The sequence below is a fragment of the Neomonachus schauinslandi genome, chromosome 3 (assembly GCF_002201575.2).
Source record: "Neomonachus schauinslandi chromosome 3, ASM220157v2, whole genome shotgun sequence".
Taxonomy (NCBI): Eukaryota; Metazoa; Chordata; class Mammalia; order Carnivora; family Phocidae; genus Neomonachus; species Neomonachus schauinslandi.
Genome location: NC_058405.1, coordinates 64,538,901 through 64,553,133, shown reverse-complemented (window position 1 = coordinate 64,553,133; position 14,233 = coordinate 64,538,901).

Sequence of the window (14,233 nt, the reverse complement as noted above, 5' to 3'; positions counted from 1 at the left end):
TGACTAAGTTATCAAAACTTTTGAACGATGTAACTTGAGTGCTACATGTAAGAGACATACTGGGGCCTAATTATATTAGGAATATAGTATTTTTCAATCAAAGGAAAAAGATTTCTGTGTGAGTAAATGATAGTAACAAATGAGCCACAATTGGGTCCACTAATGAAGACATTGTTTAATATATACTATATTAGGAGCAACAGGCACAAATTCTGTCATATCACACATGAGCTATTGAAGTCTCTAACATCTGGCTAGCAGCTACTTTTCGTACAGGTATTAAAATTTTTTTAATATGTTCTGTATTTCAAGGGCTCTTTGGGGCACTGATTTATAATGATTGTGTGAGTGTGGTAGGAGCAATAGGAGACATTTAACAAGCAGTTAGTTGTACTCTCATAAGCTCTTTGGTGGAGGAATATAGGTGCTGTAGGAGAAGAGGACCTAGAAGAGTCCCGGCCCCCTATCGTCACCACCACAGACTCAGCCCTGCCGCTAATACCAGCAGAAAGCCTATGGCTAGAGTAAGACAGAGTAGAAGACAGTCAGGTTGGAGGCAAGAGAAATGAGAGCACTGCACATAAACAGAGCTCCAGTTAGGACTGGGTGTAAAATGCTCTCTGACGATAGATTTGAGCAAGCATCCATGTCAGCAGATAGTGATCTGGAGCCAGTAGTTATCATATCATCTGTGAGCAAACTTGTCAGCAGATAGTGGTCTAGAGCCAGCATTGATCAGGTAATCTGTGAGCAAACTTGTCAGCCGATAGTGATCTAGAGCCAGTATTGATCAGATAATCTGTGAGCAAACTGGTAGTATGAATATAGCACTCGCTTGAGAATGGATGATGAGTGAGAAATATCCACAAACACAATTATTTCAGGAAGGGCTGTATAAGGATGTACAAGATGGTAATGCAATTCTTGTTGGGTTGGGGTAAAACTTTTATTTTATTTAAGAAGGCTACAGAAGAGATATATTTTCAAAGTCCTTAAGTATCTGAAATTTTGTTGTTGTTGTCTGAGATAAACTCCAGTCTGGCTGGGTAACCACAATCACATGCATTCAAAACCCTATGTTTGTGCTAAAACTTTCTCTGTTGTTACCTGAATTTTGAAAGCTGCTTGGGGAGATCTTGAGTTTTGTTCTTTAAATAGATCCTCACATTTTTTGAAAATTTCAGTGGCTGCATAGATGCATGAAAGTATACTTTTAGTATTATGAGATAGGCTATTTTTCCAGGCTGTATCTAATTTGAGGGTCTTTTTCATTGTCATTTCCCCTCAGAATATAATAAAACATCTTCATCTGTATGCTTAGGTAATTTTTTAAAACTCAGCAATGTTTTCTTCATTTTATCTTTGGATGTTATTTCTGGTTCACTTACTCCATTTTTCTACAGGAGCACCTGTCCTTCTTAGTTTGCACTTCTGTTCTCCATCCTCCATTTATATTATAATGTTAAGCTTTTTCCTTTTCATATAAACTTTGGGGCATCTTTTTATATTTGTTGTCTATATCATAATTTCACTTCTTCAAAAGATAATTCTGTTCTTTCTAATTCAGTACAAATTTTGATTCTGTTATACAACAGTTTCCTTGAAAGCCTTAATCTTATTTATTATTACTTCTATACAACTGCTCAAAGTGGCCTATTCATTTGAAATGTTTTCCCAACTTACATTGTCTTTCTCATTGATCTGCATTTTAAATTGTCTTAAAAAATTAGCCCAAATCCAACCACTTCATATTTGTTAAATGAATCTAATGTAATTGTTTAAAAGTTAGAATTATATGTGAATATTTAAGAAAGTGTAGGTTTTAAACATTTAAAAAAAATTCTTACTGAAAATATCTGCATATCAGTTCTCTGTACTTACCCAATTCTTATTGTAGTCTTTTCCTTTTTTGGATGCAGACAAATTGTTAAACTAAGAACCTTCCCAAATTAGAAGCACAAAATACCATTCAGATAAGTCAATTTACACTGTGTTCTGCTATGTAGGTTGGATTTTCTCACACTGAGTAAAATCTATTGCTTACAGATGTGGGAAAATAGCTTGTACTTTTGAAACTCACTAGAAATGTAATTTATTTTGACTTAGGCTCAACCTGAACACTCTGGTATGTTAACTTTGTTTCTGACTTTTTTTCTCTTTTAAGGGAAAAACTTGAAAATTTGGTTTAACTGAAACTCTTGACCATTCAGCAGTTGTTAGAACTGTATAAACATAATCAAAGAGTTGATTGAATATTGTGATTCAGTGGGAAAATATTTTTATCTTGACCTCACACTTTAAAAGTTGGCTCAGAAAATTTTTTTTCTTATTTTACTAAGTACATTTTCATCTTCTTTCTTTTATATCCAAAGCACATCTAATTCTTCACCCATTTTTGCTTCCTCCCCTCCCAACTCAAAGGACAGGGAGTCAGCACTTGACAGCAGGGCTAACCTTTCCTGTCTTTTTTGGGGTTGAGAGCATGGCCTTTGTTATCAGTCCTGCTCCACAATTTATAATGTGTATAGCCTGGGCAAATTATTTAATCTTCCTGTCATAATTTTCTCATAAAGTAAGCAGTTTACTCTAAGGACTTACTGAGATGCATCTGTAAAGTGGGAAGGGCCATGACTGTCAGTGGCTGCCACAAAGTAAGCATGTTGGTAGGTGTGCTCATGACAGTGTTCTTTTCTGTTTCCATTAGAAATTCATCCCTGTGCACACACTGTTTTTCTTCAAAATCTAAAGTCTCTCCTGTGAAGAAAAGGCTCTAGGATTTGTTTTCCCAAATATTTATCTTACTTTTTATTTCATTCACTAAGAGGCTTTTTCACCCATATGGTTTACACCCACTGTCTCCCCTTATGACTTAAGCCTTTTACTCTGTCAGTGTCTGTGTATTGTTTCTTTTCTTTTTTTTTAAGTTCTTATTTATCCATTTGACAGAGAGAGACACAGCAAGAGAGGTAACACAAGCAGGGGGAGTGGGAGAGGGAGAAGCAGGCTTCCCGAAGAGCAGGAAGCCCAATGCGGGGCTCGATCCCAGGACTCTGAGATCATGACCTAAGCCGAAGGCAGACGCCCAACAACTGAGTTATTGCTGTTACAACAAAATGTCACAAAACAGTGCCTTAAAGCAACATAAATGTATCCTCTTACAGTTCCAGAGTTCAGAAGTCTAAAACTCAGTTTCCAGGCCTGTGTTCCTTCTGAAGACTCTAGGGATGAATTCTTTCCTTGCCTTTTTCATCTTCTAGAGACTGCCTGCATTCCTTGGCTTGTGGCCCTGCATCCCTGTGACTTCTAATGTCACATAATGCCTCTCACTGCTTTCAGTGGGCACTTGCTATATCCCAGGTACTCTGTTTCTTTGATTAGGCCATTAGCTTCTTAACCGACTGAGCCACCCAGGCGCCAGGGCCATTAGCTTCTTAAAGACAGTTGGTATTCCATGAATCTCTGCAGCCTTATCAAAGAAAACAGGCAAATAATTACAAAGCTATTAAAAATGTGAAAATTGAGTATGGAGATGAAAATATACACACAGTATTATGGAAACCCTTGAGATAGCCCTCCAACTTAGCCTGAGGATGTTAAGGCAGGCCTCTTGGAGAAGCTAATACTTGAGCTAGTCTTTAGCAGAAAAAAATGCAAATGAAACATTGGGGAGAAAAGAACAAGGACAAGGGTCTAAGGCATACAATGGCATTAACTGTCCAAGGGATGGCAGATTGATTGGTATTACTGAAATGAAAAGTCATAGGAAGGAGTAATTCAAAATAAAACTGGAGCTTGAAGGTGACTAAGAAGCAATGATGGGAGAGAAGTAAGAGGAGAGGGTAAACTGGATGAGAAACTGCCTTTTACTGGGTGGCATTATGAAAGCAAAGTGATTAGAGGACCTCATTAAGAAGGTCAGATAGTATAAACATCATATGATATGATATCACCTTCAAGATAGGTGAAGTTTCATCTCCTTTCGTTCTTTTTTTTTTTTTTCCTTTTGTTCTTTACTGGGGAGCCTAAGGGTTAAGAAGAGTCCCTATCACCAATGTGTGTCACTGGACAAGGGGAGCAGAAGTTAATGAATGAGAGGAAAGGAATAGAGTTAAGGGTGGACTATTATATAAGAATCTTGGATTTAAAAGAAAAGTATGAGAAAGAACATCCAGCAGGGAGAAATACATGGGCCAGGAGGATATTTATTAATATGAGATAGAAATAAGAATGTTTACAGGCTTTAGAACAGATGCTAAAAGAGAAAGAACATACGAAAATAACAGGACTGAGCAAATGATTATCTTACTAGATTGCTAGACAAAGAAATGAACCTGGGAGAAGCATGAAACATGCCCCCCACCCCCACCCCACAAGCGTGGTGGAAAAGGAAGAAAAAGTTGCTCCACATATAATATAGGGAGCAAGAAGCTCAGGGACACCATGCTTGAGGGTCTTGATTTTCTCAGGGAATTAGGAGGCAAGATCATTATTAAAATAGGTACTGGTGGTGGAGTAAAAGACTTAAGAAGAGGTGCAAAGATTTATTACAGCCACTGGAGAAAATGGGAAAGGAATTTGGCCAGGAATAGTGCTTGGCAGGGCTAAAGGCCTGGCTGGAGTCTAAGACCATTGCTTTATGGTGGCACCAAATGCAGATCCCTATGATTATTCTGGCAGCACTCAGCACCCAGGTATGGGTGCAGAGGTATGTTTGGGAATTGATAGCAATATTGAAAGCTTGCAGGCATTTTGGGAAAAAGACTAGGGTGTGAGAACATTGCAGGTATTAGAAAAGGAATAATGGATTATGAAGTCCAGGCTGAATGGAGACTGTAAAGGAGGTTATATGATAAGAAGGATCACTATGGAGTAGGAAAATAGGGAAGGGGAAAATGAGGTGAAGTTTTTTCTTTTTGTTTTTGTTTGTTAAAGCAGATATACCAGCAAGTAAGGGAATGAGGAAAGCTAGAGAGATAGAATGCTTGATCAGATAGTAAAATGTTAGAATTTACAATTTCACAGATGATTTGGCATGGCCAGGTGATGACAATGTCATAGATGTGACCATAGAAGTGGAAATGTTCTCTGTATTGTCCAATATGGTAGCCGTTTGCAACATGTGGCTATTGAGAACTTGAAATATGCTAGTGTGATTTAGTAACTGAATTTTAATGTTTATTAAATTGTCATTAATTTAACTGAAATTAAATACCCAAATGTAGCTATTAGCTATCATATTGAACAATGCAGTTCTACACTATCTTTCTGAGTGATCTATTTGTTGGAACTATCAACTAAATATGAAATTCCAGGCCAAAACACTGTTCTGAGATTTTGGCAAGTCTATTGGGAACCTCTACCAGAGTGTGCCATAGTCACCTAAACCAAGTCAATTACTAGTTATTTTGCTTTGAGAACTGTTTCTTCTTCCTGTTTTTTTAGCTCAATGAATAGCAACATCACTATTTCCAGATAGTTACTCAGATATTATTCTTGACTTTTCTCTTACTCTCATTTTCAATTTCCAATTGTAAACCAATATCTAAATTTACCTTATAAATATTTCTTGAAAATATCCCTCCTCTTTATTTTCTCAACTCACTTAGTTGAGAACCTCATCTCCTCTCCAGAACATAACTCAATAGGCAAACCTTGAATTATCCTTTTCTAGTTCACCTCCACATTGCTTCCAGAATTATTTTTGAAAGGGATCATCTATTCTTATATTTATTTATTAAAATAGTATTTTTTGGATTTATTATGTGCTAAAATCAATCTTAGTATTACAACAGTGATCAATATAGATATAACCTTTACTTTTATGGGCATTTGCAATTTAGAGGAAGCAAGAAGTGTGCATTCAAAAGATATGATTTGATTTATTTATAATTAAAACAAAAATGAATCAATGTTTTGACTCTTCATTCTGCTGGTTTTGTGTATAACTTACTCTTCATCCTCGCTAGGGTTAAGAACTCTGCATCAGTCTATACAGGCTGCCCTGAGACATCCCCCATCTGTCTGCAGGTCTGGTTATTGCCTCTGTGATGTTTCCATGCAGTTCTTGGGCTAGCTCTCCAACCCATACTCAACCCCTTCTCCTTCCCTAGGTCTAGAAGAATTTTTTGTTGTTTGTTCTGTGTTTAATGTATATATAATACAAATTAACAAAGATTAATATCTCAAAATATGCTCAAATCATCTGTAATTATAGTAAATCATTTACTGTGGGAGTATTACCAGGGGAACCAAAAATAATTTAGAAGCCAGACTTCTAAGCCAGCTTCCAAGAGAATGTATTGTTTATCTGGATCCCATCCATCTTCTTTGCTTAAAATCTTTCAATGTCCAGTCATCATGGATGAATTCTACAGCTTTGGAGTTTAGCTCACAGGAGGCTTCAAAGTCTGTCCCCTTCTACTCCTTTCTGCATAAACACTGTGTGTCTTCCATGCTGAATTGTTTGTGGTTTTACCAAGGTCCCAGCTTGGCCATCTCTTCTTCTTGTTCCTTTTCTTCCCTTCCTTCATTACAGCTTCCCATATATATGTTTGTCAAACTGAATTATTGCCTTTCTTCTTTCAGACTATTCAAGTGACAAAAATTTTGTGTATGGAAAAGTCTTTTTATCATCTGGCTCATCGCAAAATTGTCCATTCCTGTATCAATTCATTGATACTTAGGCTAAGGATTGTGTTTTTGTACACTCTGTTTAGCAGTGTATTTGGTTTGTGGTAGGCATTTGACAAGGTGTGAAGATTTAGTGTTAACCTAAAGAATATTTTTATTTATTTATTTATTTATTTATTTAAGATTTTATTTATCTATTTGACAGAGAGAGACACAGCGAGAGAGGGAACACAAGCAGGGGGAGTGGGAGAGGGAGAAGCAGGCTTCCCGAGGAGCAGGGAGCCCGATGCGGGCTCGAGCGGAAGGCAGACACTTAACGACTGAGCCACCTAGGCGCCCCAAGAATATTTTTATTTTTGAATAAATAAAAAATGTTTCTTTTTCCCTCTCATCATTTATTTGGTTTCATGGGCCTTCCCTATTAGGGACATGCTTATTTTTGTTTATTAAAGCAATATTATAACAAGTGGAGATGTTCTACAGATGAACAAAGAAGAAAAATCTATGAATAAAAAGTTTTAAACCTAACAATTAGGAATTGAGGTTTGGAATTAGGAATTCCAGAGTTTCAAAGTAGAACAGTATTTATTTTAACCCAGACATCTGTAGGACTACAAAGAGGGCATTAGTTGGATATTGGTTGGACTCTAACTCTGACTTGAATCATACAGTTGTTTGACTTGTATGATGAGCCATATCTAGAGGGGAATCAGGATAACAAGCCATCCATTCAACACTTCGACAAGACTGTCTTTCCTTAGATTTTCTGTGCAGCAGGCTCTAGACTTTCTAGATCTGGTAAGATTGAAGTTCAATTTTGTTCAAACCACTTCCTGTTGTAAAGCAGGATGAATAAATTAGATTGCTTTCCAGATCATCAATGATGATTTTATTTGGAGAAATTTTTACAAGTATAACCCCTCCAATTGAAAGAAACACCATCTGATTAGAAAACACCAGGTAACTAGATTATTCCTATGTTGCTTTGGAGAATTCCCTGGACTAATCTTTCATTCCACAGGCATGTGTCCAACAAATTTATGTGCTACACTTTAGAGTTTTTTAAGGTGCATACACACACACACACACACACACACTTGTGTTAATTCTACTATATATAAATATATATGTCTTAGTTTTACACACATATATACACACACACACACACATAATTAACTGTATTCCCAGGATAATATACACTTCAAAGGTTGTCATTAATACAAGTTTATATGAATTCATATTTTAAATAGTCCTCATAAAATTGCCATTTTCCTTCAAATTTTTGTCCACATTTTTCTTTTTTTTTTTTTTTTTTTCTTAATTGCACTACATGGGTGATTAAGAAATTGTACTAGGAGTAGGAGGCAGGTCAAGTCTAGCATTCTGCTGTTGTTCCTTTGTGCCTGCAATACTAGGAGTATCTTTTCAAGTCTCTCTCCCATTTAGAAGGCCTGTTTAGGTGAGAAAAAGTAATGGTACCCATAAACTATTTACCTGCAGCCCATCTAAACGGTAATACATTTCAACACAAATGACTGATGGTCCTACTGTCACTCTTGCCTCAGGATGCCGCTTCACATATGAACTGAGTGAAGGTGCAGGTGTTGATCCATATAGAATTCTGGATTTTTTAAAAACTTTTTTTAATTAAAAAAACACAAGTTTTCAGGTATCTTTTCTGTTTTCACACATTTCAGGGTATACTCTTTGCAATTTTGAGACCATTTCTTTGCGAAATAACTTTGAAATTTGAAACATATTACCCAAATATTTCTAAGTCAATAGGAATTTCAAAAATGCAAGCATGCTTATAAGAGCCCTAGGACCCAAAGGAGATGGATTTAACTTAGGAGTTTGGAATCTTCTGCCTATCCTCAAAGAAATGTTCAGGTGCTTTACTGTCAATAGTGTATATTTTAAACCACAGGTATTTTATTTCAAATATAAAATTACTTTTTTAGTGTTTTTTTTTAAAGATTTTATTTATTTGACAGAGAGTGCACAAGCAGGGCGAGCAGCAGGCAGAGGGAGAAGCAGGCTCACTGCTGAGCAAGGAATCCGATGCAGGGCTTGATCCCAGGACCCTGAGACCATGACTTGAGTTGAAGGCAGATGCTTAACTGCCTGAGCCACCCAGGTGCCCCACATTTTAGTGTTTAATATTCCTTTTCAAACTATGGTTCTCTCTGCCTCTCAACCCACTTTTCCCAATTCTTTTTTGTTTGTTTGTTTTTAAGAGAGAGAGAGAGAGCACACACGCGAGCAGTGGGGAAGGGCAGAGGGAAAGGGAGGGAGAGAATCTTAATCAGGCTCCACACACAGGCAGAGCTGGAGAGGTTCTAAATCTCATGACCCTGAGATCATGACCCTAGCCCAAATCAAGAGTTGGTTGCTTATCTAACTGAGCCACCCAGGCACCCTGTCACTTCTCCCAATTCTGACTGCGCTTCACCCTGATTGTATCACCTTATGGTGCCAATGATCATGCCACCTTATGCCCTACCTCAAGATTCATTCTATAGTGCCGAGATTTTCAACTGGGGCCAATTTTTACCCTTCAGGGATCATTTGGTAATGTCTGGAGATAATTTTGGTTGTCACTATGGGTAGGGAGTTTGGCATCTAGTTGGTAGAGGCCCAGAATGCTGGTAAACATCCGCAAATGTTAGTCCCCAGGACTATCCCCCAGGATAGTCCCCACAGCAAATTTTCTGGTCCAAATGTCAAAAGTACCAAAGTTGAAAAACTGTAATGGGATAATTGCTGGGTTTGAGATTTGCAGAAGGGTAGAGACAGAGCAAGGTATCTATGAGAGAGGACTAAACATTTTACCTAGAGATGAGGGGGCTAATGCAGAGTGATCTAGACCAATGCTTCTCAAAGTTTAATGTGCACAGGGATTTTGTTAAAATGCAGATTTCCATTCAGTATGTCTAGATGAGTCCTAACATTCTGCATTTCTAACAAGCTCCTAAGTAACACTGATGTTTCTGGTTTGGGGCCTGCATTTCAAGTAGCAAGGAGCTAGGTAATTCAGTCTATGGCTACTTAGGAAGATGTCTGAGAAAAAGGACTATAAGGGAGGAATAATTCCATTATGTCTCAATTAGAGATCTGGAATATTTGTAAGAACTATCTATCTATCCTAAGAATGTTAAGTTTCAAATATAATAGTCTCTTCTTCCTACTCCCAGTTCCTACTCTACACAGTTTCAACTAGTCTAGTGACTTCTTTTGGCACTTGAATCCCTATTACTAAGTAACATTCTGATACTATTACTTGCTGGGTTTTTGGTTGGGGACACTTAATTGATTTCATACAACAGAAAATAGGATCAAACTCTTATGGCCCAGCTTTTCTCCTCCTCACATGCATATATTTTTCCCAACCCCATTCTCTGGAGGAGTCTCATCCTAATTTTTATTAGATTGGCATTCCCACCCTGTTATACTATAAATTATGAATATATAATTATAATTCATAGTTAAGCTACTGATCATGATTACTTTTCTTGAACAAAAAATTTGTTTCATGAAATTATTGCTTATTTTTTCTTAGCTTAGTAATATCCGTACAGAATTAACATGCAAATTCTCTGATGAAGTCTGATTCACTTTTCTTATCTATAGGCACATGAGGCCTTTAATCTATTTCATCCTTTTCAAGAAGAGATTCTATCTGGAGCTCTTATTTTTCTGCTTCACAATTCTCCAGACCCTCTGAAAGTCTTTTATTCTAGATCTTCTTTCACGTCACCTGGGGCATCCCTGACCTCCCTCTGTACTTTTCCCCATCTCCTAATTCCATGTCTTCCTTTTCCTTGGCTAATTTCCTTGTATGATAAAACATATTATCTAGTAACTTCCTGACTGAGGATCCATGGGAGGAAAATACTTTGAGCATTAGCATGCTCCAAAATGTCATTATTTTCCTCTTGCAACTGATGGATGGCTTGACAGGGTATAGCTTTTAGGGTTGAAAAATATTGAACTGTTGTTAGTGAAAGCATTGATCTATTATCTTCCAGATCCTGATGTTCTTATCAGGAGGTCCAAATCTGTGCTTTCATTTCCTAGGTCTTTCTGAGCTTTGGTGTCTCTTCTAGGCTTTCCCGACTGATGGTGTTCGGCATTTTTTGATAGGCTAGGCAGATCACTACTATTCCAATAGTTTCTCAACTTGCAACTGTTGCTCTCCTCTTCTATAGCCTTTGTCCTCATGCCTCTTCCATAAAGGTATGAATCAACAAGGACAAGATGGATTCAAGAAACACAGTCTAGAAACCATAAAGATAAAAGAAATTTGAGATTTTCAGGAAGGAAAGGATCTGTCCTGAGCCTAGTCTGTGACTTTGGTGCAATAAGTCTGTCAAGTTCCCCAACAGGAGGTAAAGTAACATTCTTTAAATACCTGTATGCTGCATTCTTCATATATGTAATGTCATTTAATCTCTTTAATAATTTCAAGGTAAGATATGGGTGCACAGAGAGATTTATCAATTTGCTTAAGAAAGAGTCAGCAATTAGATGCAGATCCTTTCCCTGAAGGACTAGAATAAAAGATCCTCAGTATAAATAGAAAGGCAATGCCTAGAACACAAAGATCAAGTCCTAACTCTGCTGAGTCATGACTCACCAACATGTGTTCTAACCAGTGCAGCAGACATTTTTATACTTTTATCCATTGTTCCAACTGATGGAAAACTTTTTAAAACTAGGTATTTCTTTGTTCAGAGCTTCATAGACTAAATACATTTTTATTCTATGGATTTCTTGAACTAACACAGAATCTTTTTAAGAAAACTCCTCAATAAATGTTTACTTTTCTTTACTCTGGTGATGATTTTTTGTGGTACCAGTAGTGAGGAGGTTAGGGAATGTGTCCATTGGATAACATGTTATTACTTTCCCCTGCTCCCTCAAATGGTCCTAAATTCCCATTAGCTGCCATCAATCATGTAATTGATGTTTCTTGGAGGAAACTTTTATGAAGTAGGAAAAGAAAAATCACAAAATGTAAGATCATCAGAAGAGCAAGGCAACTAAAAACCCATATCCTTATTTTGGAGTAAAGATGATGTTTGAGGAATACAGTAACAAAAATTCTTCATCATGGGTGGAGAAGTTTGGAGAAAGTGCATTCATTGTGTAAAGTAATTGAAACCAATAAACGGCGGGATGGGCCAACCATGGACTGTCATCAGACACTCATGGTCATGTGGTAAACACTTGTGGCTGGCTGAGATGTGTTTCTTTGCTGAGTGAGACACTCCAGGGTTTATGCCCAATGTATGATTCTTTCTTCCTTTCAGGTTTCTGTCCCACAATTTTCCAGTGATTCTACAAGGAGCAAAATTCAAGCAAAAGTTTTGAGCTAAATACGTAACCATCAGTAAGTATTTAAGCTGTGTTTATTTTGTGTTGTTTTTATTTTCTTCGTACCTGATATGTTAGGCAAAAAAACAGAAAAACAAAAACAAAACCTGAAAAATTCTATTTCCCCAAGTTCTTGAATGATAAGGTATTTATGATTTTGCCTCTCAGTGTATTATTTGTCCAGGTATATTCCTATTTTCCTTCTTTTATTTTGCAATATTCACTAGGATGTTAGTATGGAAAATAAAATATGACTTATGTAGGTTATAAAGATAGATTACATGTGTAAAAAAAATTCTGACCTCAAATTAGGAAGATGAAAATTTCCTATAATTTATTTTTACAAAAGTTACTGGAAACATTTGTATGTATTTTTTGAAAACCTCTCAAAAACATGACTAATTTATTCATATTAGTAGAAAATTGGAAAAAAATGGATTTCGGCAAAACCACATATAAGATACTATTGCCATCTCAACTCTTGTATGCTAAAATGGTGACAGAATCAAAAAATATGAAGACTAAAAATGATATATTAAGCAAGGAACTTCTTAAAGTTATAAAAATGAAATTAGAATCTTAATTTTAAACCAAAAAATGATGTTCTAGATTCCAGTCGCAGATGCAAGTGGTCACTTAACAATTTACCTTAGGCTGGTTGACTAACATCAGTGAAAACTTAAATGACTCAGAAACTGTAGTGAAAATTCAAGTAAGAAGTTCTGGAGTGATAATGGGAGTCCCAGTGGACACCTTGAAAAATTTAGACCCTCCTTCAACTTTAATCTGCTCTGCTGTTAGGTTCTACTACTAAGATACTAATTTTTGAAAAAGAGGATGAGACTAGGAGTATGAGTAAATAGGTAAATGAGTAAAATACTGGAGAATCTTGGGCACCAAGAATAAACTACTTGATCACCAAAAATAGCAGTAAGAATATCCCCTTCGCAATTTGTACTAGCATCAGTCATCATCTTGCCTAGAATCCTTAAGGGATTTTGTTTTATTTTGAAAAAAAAAAATTCAGTTATTACTAGTCCTCTTACAATGATATCTGTCTCATTAATATCCAATTTCATCTCTGCCACTCTTTCCTTGACTCTAAGAAGATGAAATAACGATAAATGCAATATTTTGAAAATATTGTAAATGGAAATAATATGAAATACATGAAGTATGAACAAGCACATAACTCAAGTGAACAGATATGAGCAAGTTCATACATGTGAGACACAAGGAAGTGGCAATTTCATCATAAGGATGCCTGGATGATAGTGATCATAAGCCAACTTTGGTTATAAGATGCATCCTGATTTCAGAGATGTTAAAATGTGAACAATATGTGTGTATTAGAATTGATGAAATATGACAATTCTCTTTTCGTGTTGGGTTTACAGTTTGGCTTATCTATTGAAAATAACTTTTTTAATTTTAATGACTATTTTTTTACGGCTTTATTGAGCTATAGCTTACATAGCATGAAGTTTACCCATTTAAAGTGTATTGATTCAATATTTACAGACTTGTGCAACCATCACTGTAATGTAACTTTAGAACATATTAATCAGCCCTCAAAAAATCTTGTACCTCTTAGTCTCTCTCCCCATTCCCCTGACTCTCCTTCATCCATTTAATAAGGTTCTTATTTAAATATTTTAATTTATTTTGTACATACACACTTGTTACCTGTTAAGAACTATTTATTTAGTTGTTATAGTCTAGTGTGCTTCATGGACACAGTCCCATTGGCTTTCAGAGCTAGGTGTTTTGTGTGGGAAAGGAGGGACTCATCCTTCAGTGGGTGTCTTAAAAGTTGGAGCCCCAAATGTGGGGTCTAACCCTTTGCACCATAGGGAGAAGTTGGGAGTTTCTTCCCAATTGTATGGTGTTTTGCCGGTGGTGGGGTTTGTGTCAGGAGTGTGTCAGCCTTTCCTACCCATTCTGATGCGGGTGATGGTATTTTCTCATTCATCTGATATTTAGGAGCCACTTAGCTAGTTTCTGGATTTCTTTCAGAGGGAATGGCTCTGTGTATAGCTGTAGATTTGCTATATCTGTGGGAGGAGGTACATTCAGGAAGCTTTCATGTTACCATCTTGGATTGGAACTGCCTCTTTGATTTTTTTGAAGTCTAGGTATTTATTTTGGTTTGGAGTGTTGAAAAATAAAGATCTGGTAAAGCTTTTTATAAGGGCTTGCAAGGCATGATGTTGTTTCAAAAATGAAT